Source organism: Bos mutus, chromosome 14 (genome assembly GCF_027580195.1).
Source record: "Bos mutus isolate GX-2022 chromosome 14, NWIPB_WYAK_1.1, whole genome shotgun sequence".
NCBI lineage: Eukaryota > Metazoa > Chordata > Mammalia > Artiodactyla > Bovidae > Bos > Bos mutus.
Window position 1 is genome coordinate 26,641,009 of NC_091630.1, and position 24,236 is coordinate 26,665,244.

The 24,236-nt window shown below is 38.6% G+C and overlaps 1 long non-coding RNA gene across 1 annotated transcript; it reads left to right on the forward strand.

Moving 5' to 3' along the window:
• Positions 1-3,324: 3,324 nt before the first annotated feature.
• On the forward strand, positions 3,325-23,688 carry LOC138990748 (uncharacterized). The gene is made up of 3 exons (XR_011466849.1): positions 3,325-3,412; positions 4,837-4,951; positions 23,579-23,688. It is a non-coding gene; the product is annotated as an uncharacterized lncRNA (long non-coding RNA).
• The last annotated feature ends 548 nt before the right edge of the window (positions 23,689-24,236 follow it).

Below are 24,236 nucleotides of genomic sequence, written 5' to 3' on the forward strand. Positions count from 1 at the left end.
TTATTTTATTCCCCCATAAAGATAAGGAAATTGGCTCAAGAGGTTCAATGACTGGCCCATGAATGACAGAATTAGAACTCAACTCCTTATTTTTCTGCTCCAGAAAGAACCAGAATTTGGCAAAATCATGATTTAGAAATAATGTGTAACAGATGCTGGGAGGATTATAGTCAAGTTCCAAAAGGCACATTTAGGGATTCATGAAGAATACTTCAAAATATTAACTGAGAAATGAGATGGATAAAGACAGACAGAGGGAGAGAGCTTGGCTTTGGCTAAGATCCTGGGAGTAGAAACTGCCAGACGCTATAAATTAGAGCCAACACTTGGACTTGTCCCTGGCTGCAGACAAATATCCACTGTGGAACACCACCAGGGGGGTGTAGTCCACTTCTCTCGATGCTTGTGTTGTTCTAGCTGGCACCAGTTGGAACTTCAAGGTTCATTCTCTAACAGAGCATGGCAGGGTACACAGATGAAGGCGCCTGCTCCAAATTCAAACTGACTGGGTGTAAGTGATAGATGAAGGAGCTTTGCAGGCAGATAAGAAGCAGGGCTTTGCTTCCTTCTACAGACTGCTCATTATTTCAACCATGTGATTGCATTCTGCTTCAGAGCCTGTCTGGAGAGAACCATGCTGGTCATATGTTAACAGAGAATGTCAGGGAATGCATGAGCCTTCTTAGTGTTACATGTGATGTTTCTCTATGGTACCCACAGTTGGGAATTCATTAAAGAGTAGCATTTTCTTCTCCAGCTGTGATTATGTGAGATTGTGGTGTGGGCAAGGAAAGGACATTCAGGGATCCAATGATAAATTTGCAAATTGTTTAAATGGCTACCAAACATCTATGATCCTGGGTATAATCCTGAAACAACAGATCTGTTTACCCATGGTCTTTATAATCGATGACAGTAACTCAGTACTGTATTTTAGATTTTAATTCTAAAAGTATTAATAAGGACATAGCATAAGCCATGCACTAGGTACAGAAGTGAACAAAATAGGCACAAATCTTGAGCTCCACAATCAGCTTTCTGACAACCTACTAAAATTCAGCAGAATACTAGTCTACTATGGATTTTGCTTGATAATAATATTAATAGTAATGTTAATTACATTTGAACAACACAACAAAATAGTACTGTATCATGGCCCAAAATATAAAATAAATATCCATAGTCTATATTGATTTAAGTAAACGATTGAATAAATAAGTAAGTGGGAGCAAGGAGACAAATTTCCCATGAAGAAGAATCCAAATAAATTGTCAGCACTCACCCTCAAGGACATGGAACATAATACCCAACTACTCAAGTACCAGCTGCTCATAGTGACTTCCTTCCAAAGAACACAGTATGAAGCGAGTAACTTTATGGCGGCAAAGCCTGACATACACTACATCAGCCAGGTGGCGGAGGTTAACACCAACAGGGATGAGTAGTGTTGTTAGTCTGTACCCTTGATATGACGTGATGAAGATGGTACTTTACCTCTTCAGTCTTCCTCCCAAAACGTACAACCCCAATTTCATGAGAAATCCCTATCGAGGGACATTCTGCAAAATACTCAACTAAAGCTGTCAAGGTCATCAAAAATAAGCAAAGTCTGAAAACTGTCTCAGTCGAAAGGAGCCTAAAGAGTCATAATGGCTAAATGTTATAGTACCATGGGTGAGATCCTAGAACAGGGAACAAGAAAAAGGACATTACAAAGCAAAACAACTAAGGAAATAGTAATAAAATACAGACTTTAGTTGGGTATAATGTATTGGTTCATCAGTTGGTTCATTAATAGTAACAAATGTACTGTACTAGTGTAAGATTTAATAACACAAGAAACTGGAGGGAGGTATTGGGAACTCTATGTACTAAAATCACAGTTGTTGGTTTTTTTTTTTAAGTAAATCAAAAGCTATTCTAAAATAAAATCTTACTAATAAAAAGCTTTTAACTCCCTTTATAGTTTGCAAGTTATTTTCATATTCATTAACATATTTTAACTACATCAATTCAATGAAGAGGGGTCTCTCTATGGTGCCAAGTACTCTGGTAGACACGCAGACACAGCCCCCAGGAATCGAACCCAGGTCTCCCGCATTGGAGGAGGATTCGTTACCAGCTGGGCCCCAAGAGAAGCCCAAGAATACTGGAGTGGGTAGCCTATCCCTTCTCTAGCAGATCTTCCCAACTCAGGAATCGAACTGGTGTCTCCTGCATTGCAGGCAGACTCTTTACCAACTGAGCTATCAGGGAAGCCCAATCCAAAGACTATATACTCTAGCACTGAACATGGATAGGAGGATTGGCCTGGCTAGCACTATAAATGCTCATTTTATAGGTAACTCTAAGCAATAGCTTTGAGACATTGAGATTTGCCAAAACTACATAGCTTTAAAGAGTCAGAACAAGAACTCAGTAGTAGCAACTAAATATTTCTTTCCCCATCAAAATGAATTTATAACTGGTGGTAATACTATTGTACTGAGAGGTTACATCATAACATGGATTTCTAAGACCATATTAGCATGGGTGCAAGTTGGTAAAGATAATGTTTTTATTTCATGTCATTGTCCCCTGGGAAATTGAGCACGCTCTGTTTAGGGAAGTTCTTTTCCCTCTTTATTGTTGTTCAGTTGCTCAGTCACATCCAGCTCTTTGCTACTCCATGGACTGCAACATGCCAGGCTTCCCTGTCTATCACCATCTCCCAGAGCTTGCTCAAACTCATGTCCATTGAGTAAGTGATGCCACCCAACCATCTTGTCCTCTGTCATCCCCTTCTCCACCTGCCCTCAATCTTTCCCAGCAGCAGGGTCTTTTCAAATGAGTCAGATCTTCTCATCAGGTGGCCAAAATGTTGGAGCTTCAGCTTCAACATCAGTCCTTCCAATGAATATTCAAGGTTGATTTCCTTTAGGATGAACTGGTTTGATCTCCTTGCAGTCCAAGGGACTCTCAAGAGTCTTCTCCAACACCACAGTTTGAGAGTATCAATTCTTTGGTGCTCAGCCTTCTTTATGGTCCTACTCTCACATCCATACATGACTACTGGAAAAACAATAGCTTTGACTATGCAGACTTTTGTTGGCGAAGTAATGTCTCTGCTTTTTAAAATTCTTTAAAGGACTTGAATTTAATACTATACTCTACGGTCTGTGTATCCCAATCCTTTCACCAAATGCCATCCTATCGAGTTGAATTCAGATATGCTCTGGGATTCATTTAGTTCAAAAATTCAAGTGCTTAAGTTCCAAGTGTCTGCTTTCATGTTGGCAGAGCAGCATAACATAACGGAAATACCACTGGAGTGCAATTGAGTGAGTAAGTGAAAGTTGCTCAGTTGTGTCCAACTTTTTGCAACCTCATGGACTGTAACCTGCCAGGCTCCTCTATCCATGGGATTTTCCAGGTAAGAATACTGGTGTGAGTTGCCATTTCTTTCTCCAGGGGCTTTTCCCAACCCAGGGATCAAACCCAGGTCTCCTGCACTGCAGGTGGATTCTTTACTAGCTGAACTAAAAGGGAAGCCCAAGAATACTGGAGTGGGTAGCCTATCCCTTCTCCAGGGGATCTTCCTGACCCAGAAATTGAACCGGGGTCTCCCACATTGCACGCAGATTCTTTACCAGCTGAGCTACAAGGGAAGCCCCAGATTGCAATTAGAATACATAGATTCAAGTTCCAGCTCTGACATTGACTAGTTTCATTATTTTAATCTCAGTATCCTTTCTGAGTAACAATTTCTTCATTTGTAAAATGGGGATAATATCACTTAGTTAGAGGTGTTTGAAGTACTAACTAAATGTATGTGTGTGACTCACCAAGTATAAAACCTGATACAAAGTAGGGGTTCAATAAGCCTTTACTACTGGAAACTTGCTAGGGAATAAGAAATATAATATCAGGTGAGGGAGAGCAGGAAAACAAGAGGAATAGGATAAAGATGAGAAAGTCTATATGACAGGATTATCCAGAAGAAATGCTCCTCAGACATGTAGAACACAAAGACATTTTCCCTCCCCCTGCTCGCAACCTAAGACCTACTCTGTCACAAAAAAACGGGCTAACAGGATCTTTTGAATTGGCACAGGTCTCTTGGTAGGTGTTGGGATTCTCCAAACACTTGAGGCCCTGAAGATAATCCAAAGTGCTGGAAATGTATTTCTGTTAAAATAAGAGAAAATAATTTCTTCTTCATGTCTGGACATCTCAGTAAATTGCTTAACCCAATGTGCTAATCTAGAGTATGAGCCTTTTGAATAATAGCTCTTGTTCTCATGACAGTTCAATACAACTACATCCAAAAGTTGCATCAGAAGGTTGTATAAATGCTTCTATTAAGTTAAATGTAATTAAATCTTGGACTTTTACATTATAAATGATGTCTCTTGATGTTCCTTTAAACTAAATATACAAAGAGATGAAAGTCGCATGTCCCTGGTCTTGTGGTGAAGGCCCTCTCCACATTGTCTCTGCAGCCTCTGGCCCCTCCTCCCATTATCCTCACTGTGGGGGAGAGGGTCAGGAGTGGGAGAAAACCCAGAGGCTCCCCTTTCCTTGCAGAGGGTGGGAAAGAGGGCCTCCAAAGACCTCTTCCTTGCCTCCAATTCCCTGATCCCCAGCATTTTTCCCTTTAACACATTCTTCTGGCCTTTAGCATCTGCTGCATAATGTTTAGACTCTGAAATGTTATCACCCATTTTTCTGTTTGAAAGTACTGCATTTAAGTTAAATGTCGAATTTATTTTCTGTATCCAAGAGCTAGAGCTCTAGGTCATGAACATTTTCAAAATAAGTCATCTCAAAAATAAACATGCATAATTTCCATTATAGGTAATGATCTCTGTGGCTCAGGGCTGCCAAGCTGAGCCCCAGCTCAACCTCCAGAACTATTTTGAAGGCCTAATACATACAGTGGCATTACTGGTGCTGATCCCAGCCATATGAGGTCAGTGTTTCAACTTTCCTTGTCAGCAGCTTCATTGGCAGGACAAAGTATACAGGGTTTGCCAAAGCTAGCATATAGGTAGCTGGGCCTCCAAACAGATGTGTTCCCATTTCCTGTTATTCTCCCTTTGTCTTTCATTGGCACTTTCTGTTGTGTATCAGGCCAAATTGTGATGTTCACTTAGATGTGCTCAAAACACATTGTACTCCTTGGCCATATGTAGCTGAACTTGAGAGTTATATCTGACCCATCATTTGAAGTCTTTGGAAATATTTCAGATTCCTTATGCTATGGCTGAATTATCACTCTAATCTTTTCTGGTGTTATCAGGGAAGCTAAGAGTTGTGGGGGAAAGATTAATGGAAATGAACATTACCTGACATTTGCCTCTCCTGAACTACCTTAATTTTTCAAAGTCCTAGATTCATGATATCTAACGTTTTAGTCCATGCACCAGCTAAATGGCTGCATCGAAATTACCTGATATGGATGCTTACAACACTGATTTCCTGACCCCGAAGTAAACCTATAGAATCTGACTTTCCAGTAGTAGGACCCTGGAATCTGTACATTTTTTTAACCTTTAGATTATCAACCAGGTTTAGGATTCACAGAGGTTTTCTTTCACCCAAAACATTCCTAAGATGTCTAAACATGGCCTAGGTTACCACTGATCTGGATTTTTCCCAGGGCTCAGTTTTAATCTGTAGCAGGGTTATAACACCACAGTAGGTCTTTAAATCTTCCCTGTTTGTCCCAGGACTAGTGTCAACTCCTGGAGGAGGCAAAGGCCTAAATGGGAAGTCACTGAGCACCTGTTACCTGCCAGGTTCTATTTGTGGATTTTCCATTTATAACATGGGAAAATATCATTTGTGATTTATAATCCTCTTATACTTTCCAAAAAGATACACTCTGGTGACTGGTGGGGCCCTTGTATACAGAAGAAGAAAAAAAAAGCCTGGGGACAGATGTTTGAAGGGGATGGAAAAAAGTTAAATTGAACTACATGAGAAGGAGTGAGAGAGAGTGAGATGGGAACATCAGATCCAGAGGGAGACTATAGCCTGGAAAGTCAGGCCCTGGAGAATAATGGGAGAGAAAGATCTGAGGCTCAGAACTGGTCTATGTATAATTAGAATACAGAAGAGAATTAGGATAAGTTGCTCTAACCTGAAGACCTCAAAATATAGTGGCCTAAATCAGATGGTTTATTTTGCTAACATTTACTAGTTCAAACACGTGTGGTTTCTAAGGTGGTTTGAGTTGTCAGTATTCTTTAGGTCACAGGAAATAGGAAAGAGTCCAAGACAAGAAACTTTATTGAGAAGATGACCCTGGCAGTTGTATGTATCGTTATTCATACCACACACACCTAACTTGGTTTACTTAGTCACCAGTGGATTGCAAGGGAGGCCAAGATTATGCAATCCTTTCCAGACAGCTATGTTCTCAGCTAAAAGTTGGAGGCTTCTGTTGCTAAAAGAAGAAGGGAAGAATGGGTATAATGTGACAATTAGCAGTCTCTATCCACTGAGCAAAAGATAACTAGTAGCTATAAGTTTTGGAGTGACATGCTATGTCCTGTATCACAAGAATGCCCACCTCAACTTTAGCCCCAAATCTTTAGTAAAATACACACTGGCCACTAACATTTTGGAGTGGTTTCCTTCTAGTGAATGTAAGGAGTGAAGTTTTGCGTCACAGTTGGCACAGTGCTGAAAACAAAACTCCATCCAGGGAGAGAGAAAAATGAGTTGACATGTATCATCTTGACTTGTCCACACAACAGCCCCATCAAGGAGCAATCACCACCTCTTTATTAGAAGAGAAAATGGAGGCTCAAAATGTTTTTTTAAAAAAAAGCAAAACAAAAACCCACCTGGAAAGTGGCAAAGTCAGGGTTCCAGTGGCTGATTGCCTGATTTCAAAGCCCTGCAGGACAACACTGTGTTCATTCTGTTTGCTCTGGGCTCCCTCTCCTCCTAAGGAGAGGGTTATTTCACTCTGCTCTTTTGTATGTCTAATCTCCCTTTTCATTTTCCATGTGACCAAACCTCCTACAAAGCAAACCCAAAACCTCCTTGCGTGCATGTGGGCTCAGTCACTTCAGTCACATCCAACTCTTTGTGACCCTGTAGCCAGCCAGTCTCCCCTGTCCATGGGCTTCTCCAGGCAAGAACACTGGAATGGGTTGCCATGCTGTCCTCCAGGAGATCTTCCTAACCCAGGGATCGAACCCATGTCTCCTCCATCTCCTGCATTGCAGGTGAATTCTTTACCCACTGAGTCTCCTGGGAAGCCCCCACACCCCCTTAAGCAAATGTTTTTAGATAAGAGAAAGACCTATTACTCACTTTGGAAACTCAACCTTTTGAAAGATTTTCCCCACCAAAGATTTGACAATTAACCTTTAAAAATATTTTAACAAAGTCATAAGGAAAATTGGCTGAAATTTTGCCAGTATCTATTCAGAGACATTCAAATGTGACAAATAATGACACAGCTGGGTATTAAATTTGCTTCCATAGATAATTAAGAAACACACATACTGTGTCATGGAGGTAAGGAAAATCTAAGGTCTCCATGACTATAGTGTTTCCATTAGCTAAAGAGCCACTTTTAAAATAATGACTGTGCTTCCCACTGTGACTAACTTTATCTTTGAGGTGACATTCTACCCAAAAGGGCATAACATTTCTCTCAACAAATCCATGATTCTCCTGCCCATTAAAAACCAGCCATTCCATAAGAAGCCTGACCCCTCTTTCCACTGATATGAGAATCTGCTGCATACCAATTCCTTTAGTGAATGGAGAAATGTGGATGTATGATCAAAAGCTGGGCACTAACAGGCATGGACCAAGGCTGTGTAAAGATTTAGAATCATATTCAGTGCCCTAATTCGCAGCACGGAGCTCAAAAAAAGGAAAGAAAAGAGAAACCTACTCTAACAATGCCTTGCAGGAAACAGTCTCATCAGGGTCAGGAATTAAGGTCACAGGAGAACTTGTGAATTACTCTGACAGAAAACTTCTCTTTCAGCTCTCTTTGCGAATGTTTATGTTTCTCATAAGAGAGATGATTTATTTAGTGATGTCTGCATCAGCCTCATCCTACGTGATGTCTCTGAACACTAATGTCTCAAAAAGTTCCCTGAAAAAACTATTTCTGTGGTTAAAGTTGGGAATGTTGCATATTCCATCACACAGTTTGAGATACACAAGATATTAAGACCCTAAGAAAAAATCCCTTAAATTTTTGTTTAATGTAGTGTTTCCAAAACTTTTTTGACCACTGAAGTCTTAAAAAAAATACTATTAATATCCTACCCCTCACCCCCAAACCTACCATATGATTTTCATTTATTAATCAAGGGATATTTTTTAAAGCATAAATCCAGTTATGTCTCATACACACACTCAAACATCTCCAATGGCTTCACATCAACTCAGCATGGAAATCAGAGTCCTGACTGAGGTGCCCAGGGTCCTGTACAATCTGGTCTCTCACCTCTATCAATATCTGTCTAGCATGCACCTCCTCAGGCCACACTGAAAACCTTGTTCTCTCTAGACTATGTCAGATACTCTTTTGCCTTAGGACCCTTTGCATTGCTATTATTCTTCTTGCAGTATTCTTCCCCAGGTATTTCTATGCCTTTCACACTTACTCCATTCTGATTGCCACTCAGCTATCACTTTCTCAGAAAATTCTTACCTTTCTATATAAAATATCATATTTAAAACAATAAGATTTTCCTCTGTCCTTTAGCCTCTTGTTTACCTCCTCATGTTTTTCTTCATAGTATAATATTCGCTACATGAAGATGTGGAATTATTTGTTTATATGTTTAATTCACATCTGCCCTACTAGATGTGATCATAGATCTTTTCTGTTTTGATTATCTGCTTTTTTATCCACAACATATATCCCCAGCACATAGCGGGTGCTCAATAAATAAACATTGAATGAATGAATGGACATCCCCTTGGATCAGCATCTAGTGGAATACATTTAGGAGTTGTTGGTTCTCATAATGCAAAACAGCTGATAGATTTGAATAATTTAAGCAACCAACTAAATTCAAACAAGCAAGGAAAGAAGAATTCATGAAACCAGTTGTTTGGTTAATAAAAACTAATCGAGAAAAAATATTTTGGCTAATCGTTTTTACTATGTGAAGAACCGTTTCCCAAAAAAGAGCTTTAATCTTTTTCTGCTGAGATAGATGAGGTTTCAATTCCATAGAGAAGTTGTTTTCCTACTTTTTTTATAGCTGGGAATTTTTCTGCTCTCGAAACCTACCTAAAGTTCTGTGAATTACAATCTGGCTTGATCTCCACTGGAGAATATTCAAAGCTTCTATGACCTTCAGTAAAGAAAGATGCAAAGTACTCTTCTGGCAACTGAAATCTGAAGTAGGTAAAATCTTGAATTTTGTTACATTGTTATTTAAGAGGCCTTGCATCAAGAAATCAGTGGTGCAATTTCACATTATTTGAATTATGATTCCAGTGATCTTATTGTGAACTCAGAGTTCAACTATTATAACTCTTGAAAAATCAGAGAAAAGCAATTAAATAAAGATGTGTTTCCTTGAATACACCACAAATTGAGAATGGAGTCTTATTCACAGCCATCATCAAAATCGTAAGAAATAATTACCCTAACTTCAAAAAGTGTCACTCACTATCACTGAAAAATTACCTGCTTGAAAGACAAAATAAACCAGCATTGACAGTTGCTACTAAATTCCTCCCCTAGAAAGCCCTAATTTCCAGCTGCCACTAAAAAAGAAAAATGATTACCATACTCTCTTGCTTGCTTGGTAATAGTTTAGAAGTTGATTTTTCAGACAGCTTAGGGAAAAAATTGATGAAAAGCCTCATTTTTCATAATTATAGGAATAGTACATAGTGAGCAGGAAAGAGGGAAAATCTTTTATGTGTGAGAATGTCATCATCACTAGAAGCTTAGGTATGGATGAATGACTTGGATGGACTTGAATCCCAATCAATCTAAGGATAGGAGAATAAAAAGGTTAAGGGGAAATAGAATAAAGCAACAAGATACCAATTTGAAAGTTTCAAATGAGACATAGGAAAAGGTTATAGATACAACAAAGGCTTACAGTTCTGTTCTCTGTTCTATTTTAAAACCCATAATAAAGATGTGAGGCAGGAGCTTCTATATACCCCATTCTTTAGATGAAGAAACTGAGGTACAAAAAGGCCACGTAGCTTGTTCACTATCTCACTGCCATGGGTCTCAGATTCCAGTTTAAACCCAGGCATTCTGGTTTAGCAGGCAGGCCAGAAATACTGCGTAAAATACTGGGGTAGTTCAAGAGACTGATTGTATGCAGAGATTTGTAGGAAACAGCCGGATAAAAGCTGGTTTTACAACACTAAAAACAAACTCTTATTTACAAAAAGACAATGAAAGAGAGTGCAAGAGCACGTAGGTGAGAAAGAAGATTTTGTGAGGAGGTTTCTTTAGCAAAATGCACCTTTTGAGCCCCAGCCCCTCTTCCTTTAAGTAAGAATGACGGGTGGCTCCAGGCCCCCTCAAAACAAGTCCAGGGATCTAGAGATGGTTAGGGAGACGGTTCAACAAGACCACTCGGAGAGCCTTTGCTATTAGGGACAAGAGAGCCTTTGCTATTAGGGACAAAGTAGACTGATACATGACCTTTGTCTCTGGAAATCTGGAAGGCAGGAGAAATAGGCTCAGGAGCAGCTTTGATGGTGGGGCTAAGGCAAGTTGTGCAGCTTATTAAAAGTTACTATACTTTTCTCTTAAGATGGGTCAAAGAATGCATGATTTTCTTTTCCTGAAACAGAATGGATAAAAAATTAAACTGGAAAATCTGTGTTTGTTTTGTTCATGCTATTTTCCTGGTACCTAGAGTACTGCTTGTCCTAGTGGCCAGAACAGAATGTTCAGTGAATATTTACTAATTTTATAAGTTACTATTAATTTATTATAAAATATTATTTTATAAATGATGTGCATATTAATTTATGAAAAGTTAATGTAAAATATTAATAGTAAAAATTAATAAACAGAAACCTCAATTAAGTAGTATTGGGAGACTAGAAGAAGGAGCTCTCACACCCTGTGATAATAGCGGAAACAGGGCTTCCTGATTGCTCAGTTGGTAAAGAATCCACCTGCAATGCCGGAAACCCGAGTTCGATTCCTGGGTCAGGAAGATACTCTGGAGAAGGACTACACTACCCACTCCAGTATTTTGGGGCTTCCCTTGTGGCTCAGCTGGTAAAGAATCTGCCCGCGATGCAGGAGACCTGGGTTTGATCCCTGGGTTGGGAAGATTCCCTGGAGAAGGGAAAAGCTACCCACTCCAGTATTCTGGCCTGGAGAATTCCATGGACTGTATAGTCCATGGGGTCACAAAAAGTTGGACATAACTGAGTGACTTTCATTCATGGAAGAAGGGCTTCCTTGGTGGCTCAGACTATAAAGAATCTGCCTGAAATGGAAGTCACCGAGGTTCATTCCCTGGAGTAAGCTCCCCTGGAGAAGGAAATGGCTACCCACTCCACTATTTTTGCCTAGAGAATTCTACTGAGAGAGTAGCCTGGCAGGCTACAGTCCATGAGGTCACAAAGATTCAGACACAACTGAACAGCTAACAGTTTCCTTGGAAGTAAAGGGGCTTGCCTGGTGGCTGAATAGGAAGAATGATGGGAGAATTTACACCATGGAAATTGTCAGACACTACAGAGCAGCCACCCGACCTCTTACCCCAACCAAAAGCTCTATGTTAAACATTTAGCAGAATCCCCCCTTGCACCACTAGTTTCACTGAGTTTCACAGGCAAGTGCAATAAAATTTCTAAGCTTCCAATCAGCGCAATCTTCCTGAAACTCTTTTAGAGAATAGAAAGATGAAATACTCCTAAATTCATTCTGTGAACAGTGAGTGGGAGCCAAACAAGAAAGGGAAAGCAAGCTCATTTTTCTCATGATCATAAACGCAAAGCATCCTAAGCAAAATGTTAATAGCTGTAATGATACAGTACATAAAAGTCAATGGATAATGGTCAATGGATAACTTGGATACATTCCAGGAATGCAAAGATGATTAGTGTTGTAAACTTTATAAATGTAATTTGCCAAATTAACAGATTAAAGGAGAAAAAGTCTTAGGACCTTTTTTAAAGACCCAGTAATAAGATGATAAAATTGAACATAAATTCAAAATAAACCCTCAGTGTAATATAATAATAATGGGTACCTAAACAACAACAACATACTCCATAGTAAACATCACCTAAAATGAGAAAAATAGATGAAGATGTCCATTGTTATAACTTCTACTAGCACTTTATTGGAGGGCTTAGAGCAAGAAAAATAGAAACTAAGATGATAAGATTTGAAAATAAAAAAATAGATATTATTGAAGGCATTATCATTTACATAGGAAACCCAAAATAGTCTACAGATAATTTACTAGAAATAGTGAAAGAAGTTACAAAGTTAGATATTCATTTCTCTATACCAGGAAAAATTTAGACAATTTAATTAAAAAACTTCTCTTTAAAATATCAATCAAAACATCAAAGATACAGAGTTAAACCTGAACAAAAGATGTAAAAACATTTTGGGAAATTTATAGACATCATCCAAAGACATTGAAGAAGAATGAAATAGATAAAGAGACACACATATTCATGAGAGGAAGGGAAGAATAAAGGGTGCAAACTATCCAGCCTCACTTTGGAACTGTAGTAACTATGTCTTGGTAGAGGAAGAGAAAAGCTGGTCAATATATAGATTGAGACTCACCCACAACATGTGGAACTTTGATACATATGTGGAAAAGGTAGCAAGCCAGATCATTTGGATTTTCAACACATGGAGCTGTCCATTAAGGGGACATATGAAACTGAATTCCTCCTTACACTATACCCGATATCAGCTGCAAATGCTTCAGTACTTTGGGAAATCAGTGCAGCCGTATCTTGTGAAGCTGAACATAGCCCTTGACCCAGCAATTCTCCTCCCAGGTATGAGCCTAAAAGAAACTTTCATCAAGAAACCTGTACAGACATGTTCATAGCAACCCTGTCATATACAGGCAAAAACCTACAAACAATAAAATTGAAAGGGGAATGGATGAATTGTGTTCTTGTGGTATGCTTATAGAACAAAATTAAAAGATCCAAACAAATGAGCTCCACCTGGACACGAGTTTACTAATAAATATTGGCAATAAAATTGTAAGTGAAAAAATAAATCACAGAAGGTTATGTACATCTTCATATTTTCTTTTTATAAATTTTAAAATGGTTAAAAATTTTTGATGAATAGAGATGATAGAAATATGCCACAAGGGGGAGGGAGGTTCAAGAGACAAGGATATATGTACAGTTGTGGTTGGGTCCAATTGTTGTACGGCAGAAACAAACACAACACGTAAAGCAGTTATCCTCCAGTTAAAAATAAATTTTAAAAAAGAAATATACTACAAGTAAAGGAGAATGATAAATACATTTGGGATAGTAGTTGTCTTAGATAAGAAAAAAGAGGTATGAGATAGGAAAGACACATATTAGCTATTTTCAATGCTCTAGTCTTAATATTTCTTGTTGTGACTTCATGAGTGTTCCTCCTAGGGAAATGGTTCAAAATGACCTTGAGTGGAGTAGTAATGAGAGTGGGACATAAATCAATCATCAAAATTAATCGAATTCTATGATTCTAAAATTAAAACAAGAACCTTTTAAAATAAGAATCCCATTAAATGTGTTATAGAAGAGGGGCACCAAGGCACAGAGATGTCTAGTAACTTAATGTAAGTGGTGGAACCAAGATTTTTAATCCAGATGATCTGACCCAGAAGCCCATGATCTTAGTCATTTGCCCCTAAAAGGGCAGAATTAGATCCTGGTCACATCAGTATTAGCACCATGTAGAATGTACAGATATGAAAGAGAAAATTAAAGTAAAAAAAATATGAATAGTAGCAGCAATAGATGAATCAGATAGTACCCTTCGATGAACTTAGAAAGCCCATGTACCAGAACTGCTAGACTTCAGGTAAACACAAATGGCAACAAAGAACCCATATAACCTACAAGAACCAGGGAGCCTGAAGATACGAGGAGCACAGAATTTGAAATGAGCAGAGTGACACAGGAGAAGAAATTGGGAAGCAAGACTGAGACAGATTCAATCATGTCTGACAACAGAGATGCTAGCAATCCTTAAAAAGAATTGGTGGTTAAAATAGAAGCTGCTGCTGCTGCTAAGTCGCTTCAGTCGTGTCCAACTCTGTGTGACCCCATAGACGGCAGCCCACTAGTTCCTCTGCCCTGGGATTCTCCAGGCAAGAACACAGGAGTGGGTTGCCATTTCCTTCTCCAATGCATGAAAGTGAAAAGTGAAAGTGAAGTCGCTCTGTCATGTCCGACTCTTAGCGACCCCATGGACTGTAGCCCGCCAGGTTCCTCCATCCATGGGATTTTCCAGGCAAGAGTACTGGAGTGCGGTGCCATTGCCTTCTCCAAATAGAAGCTACCACTGCATAATGTAATTATGCATTCCAGGTACATGGGATCCAAATGTCAGCTGGAACTATGCTGTTTTCTAATATTTAGTTAAATCTTTATAAAATGTTGCATTCCCTTTCCCCCATACACACCAAATTCAAAGGGATCCTTGAGAGCTCACATTTCCTCTGGTGCCTGCATTTGAATTTCTGCACCTATGAGTTCTCAAACTCACTCACATCTTACTTCCAATGACTGTTCTCTTCTCTCTTGTCTGTAAAATCCCAGACATAGAACATACCTCCTTTTATACTATTTCTCCCAAAACTATTCTCAGAAGGCATTTCATACACTACTTTAGTACAATAACCAATTTAAATTGTAATATTATACATCCCTATTCAGATGTCCTTTTATTGCCATGCCACCAGGCATTCTTCAATGACCACCCTTGCCCACAGATTTCAGGCAATGACTCTGTGCATCCTCGTTCTCTTTTTTCTTCACTTGCCCTCTAATTTCTTCCTTGGCTCAAATTCAGTTTCATGCTGATTTCTCACATAGAATAGTTTAGCTATCTCTTTCTCCATTACTTAACAAAAGAGCACCCAAACTCTGTCAAAACATTCCACCAAGGTAATTTTTTGAAACAAAGATAATCCCTTTCTTAACTTCTATCCTTGTGCCACTTAATATTTCTACACAGAGCAATAAACAGCTGCTACTAAAGTCTCCTAATGCCTCCCTACCACTTCCTTGGATCCTTTGCTGAGACCTCAGACCTCCTTCCAACAATCCAGCAAGTGATAAGATAGTGATCTTAGAAGGCATTGTGTGCTAAGTTGCTTCAGGCGTGTCTGACTCTGTGACCCTATGGACTGTAGCCCACCAGGCTCCTCTGTCCATGGGATTCTCCAGGCAAGAATACTGCAATGGGTTGCCATTCCCTTCTTCAGGGGATCTTCACGACTCAGAGATCAAACCCAAGTCTCTTACATCTCCTGCATTGGCAGGTAGGTTCTTTACCCAATGGCAACCCACTCCAGTACTCTTGCCTGGAAAGTCCCATGGACGGAAGAGCGGGAGGGCTGCAGTTCATGGGGTCGGGAAGAGTCAGACACAACTGAGCGACTTCACTTTCACTTTTCACTTTCATGCATTGGAGAAGGAAATGGCAACCCACTCCAGTGTTCTTGCCTGGAGAATCCCAGGGATGGGGGAGGCTTGTGGGCTGCCGTCTATGGGGTTGCGCAGAGTCGGACACTACTGAAATGACTTAGCAGCAGCATTGCCATTAGGATCTAAGATAGGAATGTTTATATTAAAAAGTGGAGACTTCCGGTTTCTCCAAAACCTCCAATATGGCAATAATGGCTGTACTCCTACATGGCAACAGCTGTCTGGATTTAAATAGTCATTCCCCTTAGATAGAACCTGTGCTTGTTTATTTATATTATCTGTCAGGCCCGAGGCTATTTGAGTACATGATCCATAGTATGAGTGTCTTCATGTTCCCTAAATTTTTATTGCTTGCCTGATTCAATTCAGTTTAACTCAGTAAATCGTTTTTAACACCTAAAGTAGTTGGTACTAAGAAGAATGAAATAAGTTGTAGTTCAGACTATCAGAGAACCTCTTAGTCTAGTGAGGGCTACAGACACTTCAAAGGAGAATTTCATACGTAATATGGTCAAAGAAATAATAGAAGTAGGTACAGGGTAGTATGAGAACTGATAAAGAGCATTTCATTCAACCCAGGTTACCAGGGAAAGTTCTGATATAAGATGAGTTTACAAGATGATGAGTTTAGAAGGATAGGGGAGGATACAATTCCAGACAGAAGAGCAGGTTTAGAAAAGGGAAGAAGACATAAAACAGCAGATGGAGTGGGAATAAGTGCAAGGGTTTGGTTTGGTTTGTTTTTTTAGCAATCAGCAATTTCTGACACCACCACCATATTTTAACCTCTGGCAAATTCTTGTTGACTAGACTTTAACCCCAAGTTTTATCTTTATTCCTTGCTTATAGATGTTTCCTCAACCTTGACCCACTCCAGGATGTACTGGTTTCTACCAGTGTTAATTTTTCATTCTGCTTTCACAGTCACCCTCAAGAGAAGTATAAACCCCCCACGTACACACTTAAAGAAAAACGTCATGACACCACTTCCAGGCCTATGACTTTTCAAAAGGAATTCAAGCCAATATGAGTCAACTTCATCTTCTTGATCTATCAGACTCTGTCTTCAAAACTAGTTGAGTGTTCTATGATTTCTCTCCTGTTAGGTAAAATACTATTAAAGTATTAATAGTATTTTAAAAAGTATTAAAAGTATTAATCTCTTTTAAAATACTATATATGTTTAGTATTAAAGCTCATGGATCAAACTCAATAAGACAGTGTTACTATAAATTTGTTCCGTTTGCTGCTGAGCTTGGCTCATAGAGCCCCTACTTTGATACAGCTGTTCTTAAAAGCATCGCAGGGAAGAGTTTTGTCTTGTTCACTGCTGCATCCACAGTTCTGCAAACAGTATTTGACATGTACTGCTCAACACGTGACCTATTTAATTAATGAATAAGATTTGTCATGGATTTTTAAAATATATTTTTGTAGTTTCACTTGCATAACTTTTTAAAGTGCAACCAAGTCTCATCATCTTTATGAAGCAAATAAAATTAGCATGAATGAATGTTTAAAGTATAGACCATAAATGTTCCTTCTTGTTGATATTTAAGAGAAAATTTGTGATTTAAATCACAGGCTTACTTTAGAAAAGACAGAGGATCAGTTGCAGAATTATTTCAATCTCTTTGTATTGGTGTAGGGATCCGAGCAACTAAGATAACTAAATCTTTCTCTTCAAATTATAAGATATATCAAGGGGTAAGCTGGGAGTTATTTTGCTGTGTTATTTATAAGGTATTTCAAGGAGAGAACCAAATGGACATATTAGCACTTTAGGGAAATAACCTACCCACTTACTTCCTGATTACCAATCTATTTATATACAATCTCATTCCAGAAAAGATTGACTGTGGCTTGCAAAGTTACATAAAATACTTAGATAGCATAGATTAAAGCAGAGCAAAAGGAAGAAACAAAGGACATAAAATGCTACTAGAAAGAGTGCTAAAATGCAAAATGTACGTCATGACAGCTCATGCGGTTGCCATAGCTGAGTCACAGACTTGGCCCTGAGCAGTCCGTCAAGTCCATGGGAGAATGACAGCTCCACAGTGTGCAGGGTGAATAACGTAGAAACAGTAACTTATCAGGATGAGTACAATGACTATTGTTGTAAGATCAGACAGGATGTGCTCAACCTGTGGAAAAACATGCAAGAAGATAAATCGTCAAGGTCAACATTTATTCATTTTAATCTATGAGAACATATTTTAACTGTAAATTTTTTCTTAATGTCTCAGCCTTAATTCATACTAGCCAGGACCTTAACTCTGCCAGGTCTGAGCTTGTGTGGGACTATTTCCTGATTAACTCTTAAGAAGCAAATAAAAATCAGAGGGTCTGGCTAGACTGGTAGTCATGCAAGTAGTGCTAGAATCAAAGTCTATTTGAATGAAACCTATAATGTAAAACATTTTCTTTTAGCAAATTAGAATCTGTCCAAGGATGGAACAGCACATTCTAGTTGATGGTCTGTGTAGCAGACACATTTAAGTTCAGAGGCACAGGAAACTTTGACAGACTTCTCCTTACTAATAATACTAATCAGTTTTGCTCTATTTTGAGGCCATAAAAAGTCTAAGACTTTTAGGAAACTTCATGAGAGGCCTATGGAATGAATATATGCCTACTATCTATGAGATTTTTTAAGTTTCATGATTTTAGTTTAATTCTCAAACTTCTTTGAGTTAGATAGGTTGGTTTCATCACCTTCATTTTGCAGATAAAGAAAATGAAGGCAAAAACTTAACCAGTGACACAACCAGGAGCAACCAGAATTTGAATCCAAGTCTGTCCAACTCCAAAACTTCTGTTCTGTCTTACAAACCCACAGAGTTCAAGTCCTATATAAGCACTTAAAAACATGAAGTTAGTGGCTTGAAATATGTAGCAACTTTAATTCTAGTTGGGTCTGCCCTGGTGGCTCAGATGATAAAGAATCTGCCTGCAATGCAGGAGACCTCGGTTCAATCCCTGGTTTGGGAAGACCCCTATAGAAGGAAATGGCAACTCACTCCAGTATTCTTGCCTGGAGAATTCCATAGACAGAGGAGCCTGGTGAGCTACAATCCATGGGGTTGCAAAGAGTCAGACACGACTGAGTGACTAATATTTTCACTTTATTTCTAGTACTCACCCATAAGTATTATTCTTTCCTTCAGAATAAAGAGGCTACTTCATTGTCATGGGAAAATGTCTTGCATTACCCGTTTGTGTAAAAAAGTCTATGTAAAGTACTCTGAACAGAAGAGATCCAGAATGAATATACTTGCTCTGTTTATAATGGTTCATTTTTAAATGTCATTTTACAGGGAAAAAATGGCACCAATAGCTCTTTATATAATCACAAAGGCAGAGAACATTCTCTCACTTCATCTTGAATATCAATTATCATAAGGAACCTTTCTACAGGAATTTAGCTATTGCTATAATAAATTCACCTTTAGCCTCTCCCTTTTTCCAATTATTGAAAGACATCAATTCTTCAGCACTCAGCCTTCTTTAGGGTCCAATTCTCACAGCCATACCTGACTACTGGAAAAACCTTTGAAACTACTGAAAAACCATATAGTCAAAAACCTTTGACTATATGGAAAATCTACCTCAACAAAATTCCTTTCAAAAAAGAATAATGTACAGAATAAATTATAGCTTTTTTCAAGAAAACGGGTGAGGAGGTAGAACTGTCACATGGATTTGTCCTCTGAACAATATTTCACTCACTCGTCACCAACTTCCCTCTACTCAAAGCTTTTCCATGCCCCTACATTTATGATTATGTGTTTTGAATGAGTTGAAAGAGGAGCATTCACTCTTTGCCACATGTTTTTCTCCCAGCTTTTAATGTGGATAATATTCTCATTTATTTATTAATTCACTTTTAGTCACAGCCCACCTAATGGTATGCTAATCTTTCCATTTTTTTTTCCCCTAGAAATACATGTGGCCATTAAAGCCAGCAACTGTTGTTTCAGTTTCTTCTGAATTATATGAACAACTAGATTTACAGAAGGTAACCCAGTAGTTCCAGCTTTTTGGAGACTTTCTAGATTTAAGCACTGAAAGGCCCATGCCCACAGAGCTCCTTGATCCCAGAAAAATTGGGACGCTTGGTATTTCTGCATCATTCATGTTGAACAAATGCATTGCAACTGTTTTTAAAATATTCCAAACCATTAGAAAATGAAGGGCCATGAAAATGGCATTGGACTCAGAATTGCAGCTTTCCGATAATATCCTGTTTTGCCTTCCATCCTGTGATTTCAGCAAGTCAATCAAACATGCAAGGTTGTCATTTATATAAAGAAATTGAAATATTGGTCTTCATTATATTAGGGCTGTTATGAAGGTCAAATATAGTAATGGTTATACAGACAGAGTCTTGATGAAGAAAATTTTATATATGTTATCTTTTCTTAAAATTTAGTACTAAATGGTACTCCTATGAATTCATGACGGTTACTAAAATTCAGAAGTTAAAATGAAGTGTTATACGTGAAAGTGTTGTTCTTTCATAGAGATATTTCATATCCAGCTTTATTTTATGTTTAGCATAAAATATCTATAAGCAACTTTATTTTATGCTTAGTCAATACAGTAGTAAGAATTCACATCTCTTCTGGTATTAGAATACTCTGTCATGAGAGAACCCAAACCATCCTTTTAACATTTGAACTACAAATATCTTCTCAGCTCAAAAAGGAAAAGTCAGAAGAGATTGTTTTAAGTACTGCTCTTGCCAGTGAGAATTTCACATATACTTATAAAAGACATTTTTCTAGGATGACCATTTTTCCATAAGCTGAATGACATGCTTGGTAGGCACCAAGCTTCTGAAAACTTATTTCTGACCATCCCTTTATGAGTTGTATGACCTTAAGCCCGTTACGTAGCCTCACCATGCATATATCCCTGCGTCTGTAAAATGGGAATAATAATCGCACCTCCCGCATGGGACTGTTATGAGGACCACGTGGTTGGATACGGAGAAGAGTATAGAACAATTCCTGGCACAATGCAAGCGTTCTAAAAAGTATCAGTATTTTACCATTCTATGACTGTCAGTAAATCACAAAGCTAGGCACTAAGAACAAGCTATTGAATAAAGGTAGTTACTGCCCTCAGAGAGGGTATTGGGTATTATAAATGCTTTTGGGTAGGGGCCCAGAGTCAGTGTCAAGCAAGGCTATTCTAAAGAATACTGTGCTTAGTCTCTCCCTTTAACTCAAGGAGAGGTTCTAATCTAAGCTTAGTAGGTTTGCCTGTTGAAAACCTTAGTCCCAAGTCATTTCCAGGTTTTTAATGTGTTTAGTCTTCAGTAACTTCTCTTCCCAATTTGAGCATCAGCACTTTTGACATTTCAGTTACGTACCAGGGTCAGTGAAAACAGCCTCTGTCTCTATCTCAGTGTCTTCCATTCTGACTATTTGAGTTAATAATTTGATTCCTCAGTGCTTCAAACCCTTTCCATAGCTTGTCTTCAAAGACGTTACCAGGACATCAATAGTTTCTCCATTAGAAAGCTGAAGAATTGGTTTCCACATAATTCAGTAAAAAAGTGAGTATCACTGAGGATGTCTCACTCAGACACCTGTCAGTATCATCTGTGGTTATGGTGACACCCGGGGAGAGCAGCCCCCAGCTCCACTCAGGCTCTGCCAGCGCTGCTGTCCCACCCTCCCCTACTCCCTCTCTAGTTCTGCGGTGAGAGTCAACTTTTACCACACAAGGGGAAATGATCAGTGATTTCTTGCTCTGTACAATTATTGAAAGTGCAATTATCATTATTATATCTCCTGCTGAAATGAAGCCCATCATATCTCATTTGGTTTTATTAATTGCTGAACATTTTCTTTAATTCTTTTAACAACATAGCACCTACCACTGAGTTTTCTTTATTGGAAAAATGAGTGTCTTAAAGACAGTAATTCAATCTTTTCCCTTTCTTCCACCTTGTTTATTTATTTATTAAGGGCAAATGGGAACAACTACTCAGGAGGGTGCATGGCTTCAGGGAAGCCTACAAGGCAGATACAAAGCTTGGTGCCCATGTCCAGTCTCACATATTATTCCATTGCCCCAGGGCCACGATTCAGCTGAGCCACACCACACTCAGGCTGCCTTCCTGATTTCCTTCAAGGCCCAGTCCAGACACCAGCGGAAGCATCATCCAAGAATCAGGAGATCATGATGTTATACAGGCTTGAAGTTGAGTCTCTCCAAACAAAAGTGATTCAATCAGTCCATTTTCACCTTGTTTAAATTTCTTATTAGGGCTCTTCAGAGACCCAGATTTGGCAGTGTACCCTGGGTTGACCTCATGGAGGTTCTCACATTCCTCCCTTTGCTCATATACACTCTTCTTGCCACATTCCAGACAGCTTTATCCTGTTTGGTTCTCTTCATTAATGAAGGTTTTCTTTTACTATTGTACCAATAGGAGAACTATTTCTTTATTTTGTTTAAATTCCTCATATTCTGGAGGCCAAAATTCAAATCCCTTTACTCTGTCCTCCTTTAAACAAAGAGTCATCAGTTACTACTGAGTTCTAATGACTCCCCTTCCATGGATTTTTATCACATCTTCCCCCTTCTTTTTTAAAAAAAATTTTAATTAAAGTATAAACACATGTATACCTGTGGCGGATTCATTTTCATATTTGGCAAAACTAATACAATTATGTAAAGTTTAAAAATAAAATAAAATTTAAAAAAACTTAAAAAAATAAATAAATAAAGTGTAAGTGCTATACAATATTATATGTTGTAGGTGTATAGTACAGTGTTCCACAATTGTTAAAGGCTGTACTCCATTTATAGTCATTATAAAATACTGACTCTGTTCCTGGGTTGTACCACATATCCTTGCAGCTGGTTTTATACCTAGTGGTTTGTGCCTCTCACTCCCCTGCCTCTGTCTGCCCCTCCCTCCTCCTCTCTCCCCGCCACTCACCACTAGTTTGTTCTTTATATCTGCCAGTCTGCTTCCTTTTTGTTATAGTCACTCACTAGTTTGTTGTATTTTTTAGATTACATATATATATATGTATATGTATATGGAATGCCACAACTCTAATAAGGCCAACAACAAAAACTGTAGTTTATGAGAGCTCTACCATGGGTCAGCCACACTGCCCATATTATCTCTAAATCCTTGCTACTTCCCACCATGCAATGAAGGGCTTATTACCTCTACTTGGTTTTTTTGTTTCACTTATTATGACACAAAATATGCATCTTTAGTTAATGTATTTATATGTTTATTGGTTGCCTCAACCAACTTGAATGTAAGCTTCATGAGGACAGGGGTATTTGTCAGGCTCATGGCTGTATCACTAGTTCCCAGAGCAGGTATCAGGTTGGCAAGGACCAAATATGTTGCCCATTGTTTTAATTTAGAACACTTATATGTCACCTAATAAATATTTGTTGAATTAATTAATGAAATCAAGAATGGCATTCAGGACTCCTTTTCTACTTCTGTCTAATTATATTCTATATTTCATATTTCATCCCTAATTGGTCCACCTTTCATTTACTTATTCTTCTTAAATTTCAGGCTATTTTGGAAATGTACTGATACTAATTATATTGATATCACTGCATCAGTTGAGATTCAATCAGATAAACAGAAGCACTAGAGGAACCCATAATATGAAGGGATTTGTCAGAGGGACTTGACCTTCTACATTTGTGAGAGCAAATTAAGTGGGTCCCTCTAAGGTTTTTGTCTTTGCATCTGATGTTAGAGCTCGAAGTCCACTCATTAGCCAATCAGGATGGGAAGATGGAGATAAAGTGGGAGACCCCAAAAAAGTTGGAATCTATAAATATAACTTGGAATCCACAAAGAACTGAAGCCTATATCATTTCCTATTGCCTTTGACCTTGATGGTGTGGGTATCTACAAAAAATCTAGGCCTTTCATCATGGAGTTGAATGCACAAGCCTGGTCCAGGATTCAGAGACACTGAAAAAGGATCCAGAGGCAGGGGAGTAGCTGTCGGCCCGGCGGCTGCCTCACAATGATGACTTGAACTAGCAGGTATGTGACACATTGTGTAAGTTACAGAATAGCTTCGGCTTCACTCCTGTCTTCCACATACCCTACAGGTTCTTTCTGGTGGCCCCCCTAGTCTACAAATGTACAGAAAAGGGAATCAGAAATATAGCTTACCCTGGGCAAGCCGGCACATTACAAAGCTTACTTTCATATTGTCCAATTAATTGGTCATGAAAACTTTGAGTTGCATTCCTGCTTTGTCAGTTATTAACAATCCACCCTAATTCAGACTAGAAACTTGAGGAAAAATGTTTCTTTCTTTTATAAAGATAATGACAGTACTGCTGAATTCCTATTAACTTCTCGCTATACCATGCCACTTAAAATTTAATTAGATATTCACTTAACTTCTCTCTTGGTTAGAAATGCATTTGTCTGCAAATTTTAACCAAAGCAAACAAACAAAATCATGTCTTAAATAAAATAAAATTTATTTCTTTCTCACAGAAAAAGCAAAAGGTCTAGAGCTGGTCTGTCCATGGTCATCAGAAATCCAGGCTTTTTCTATCAATAA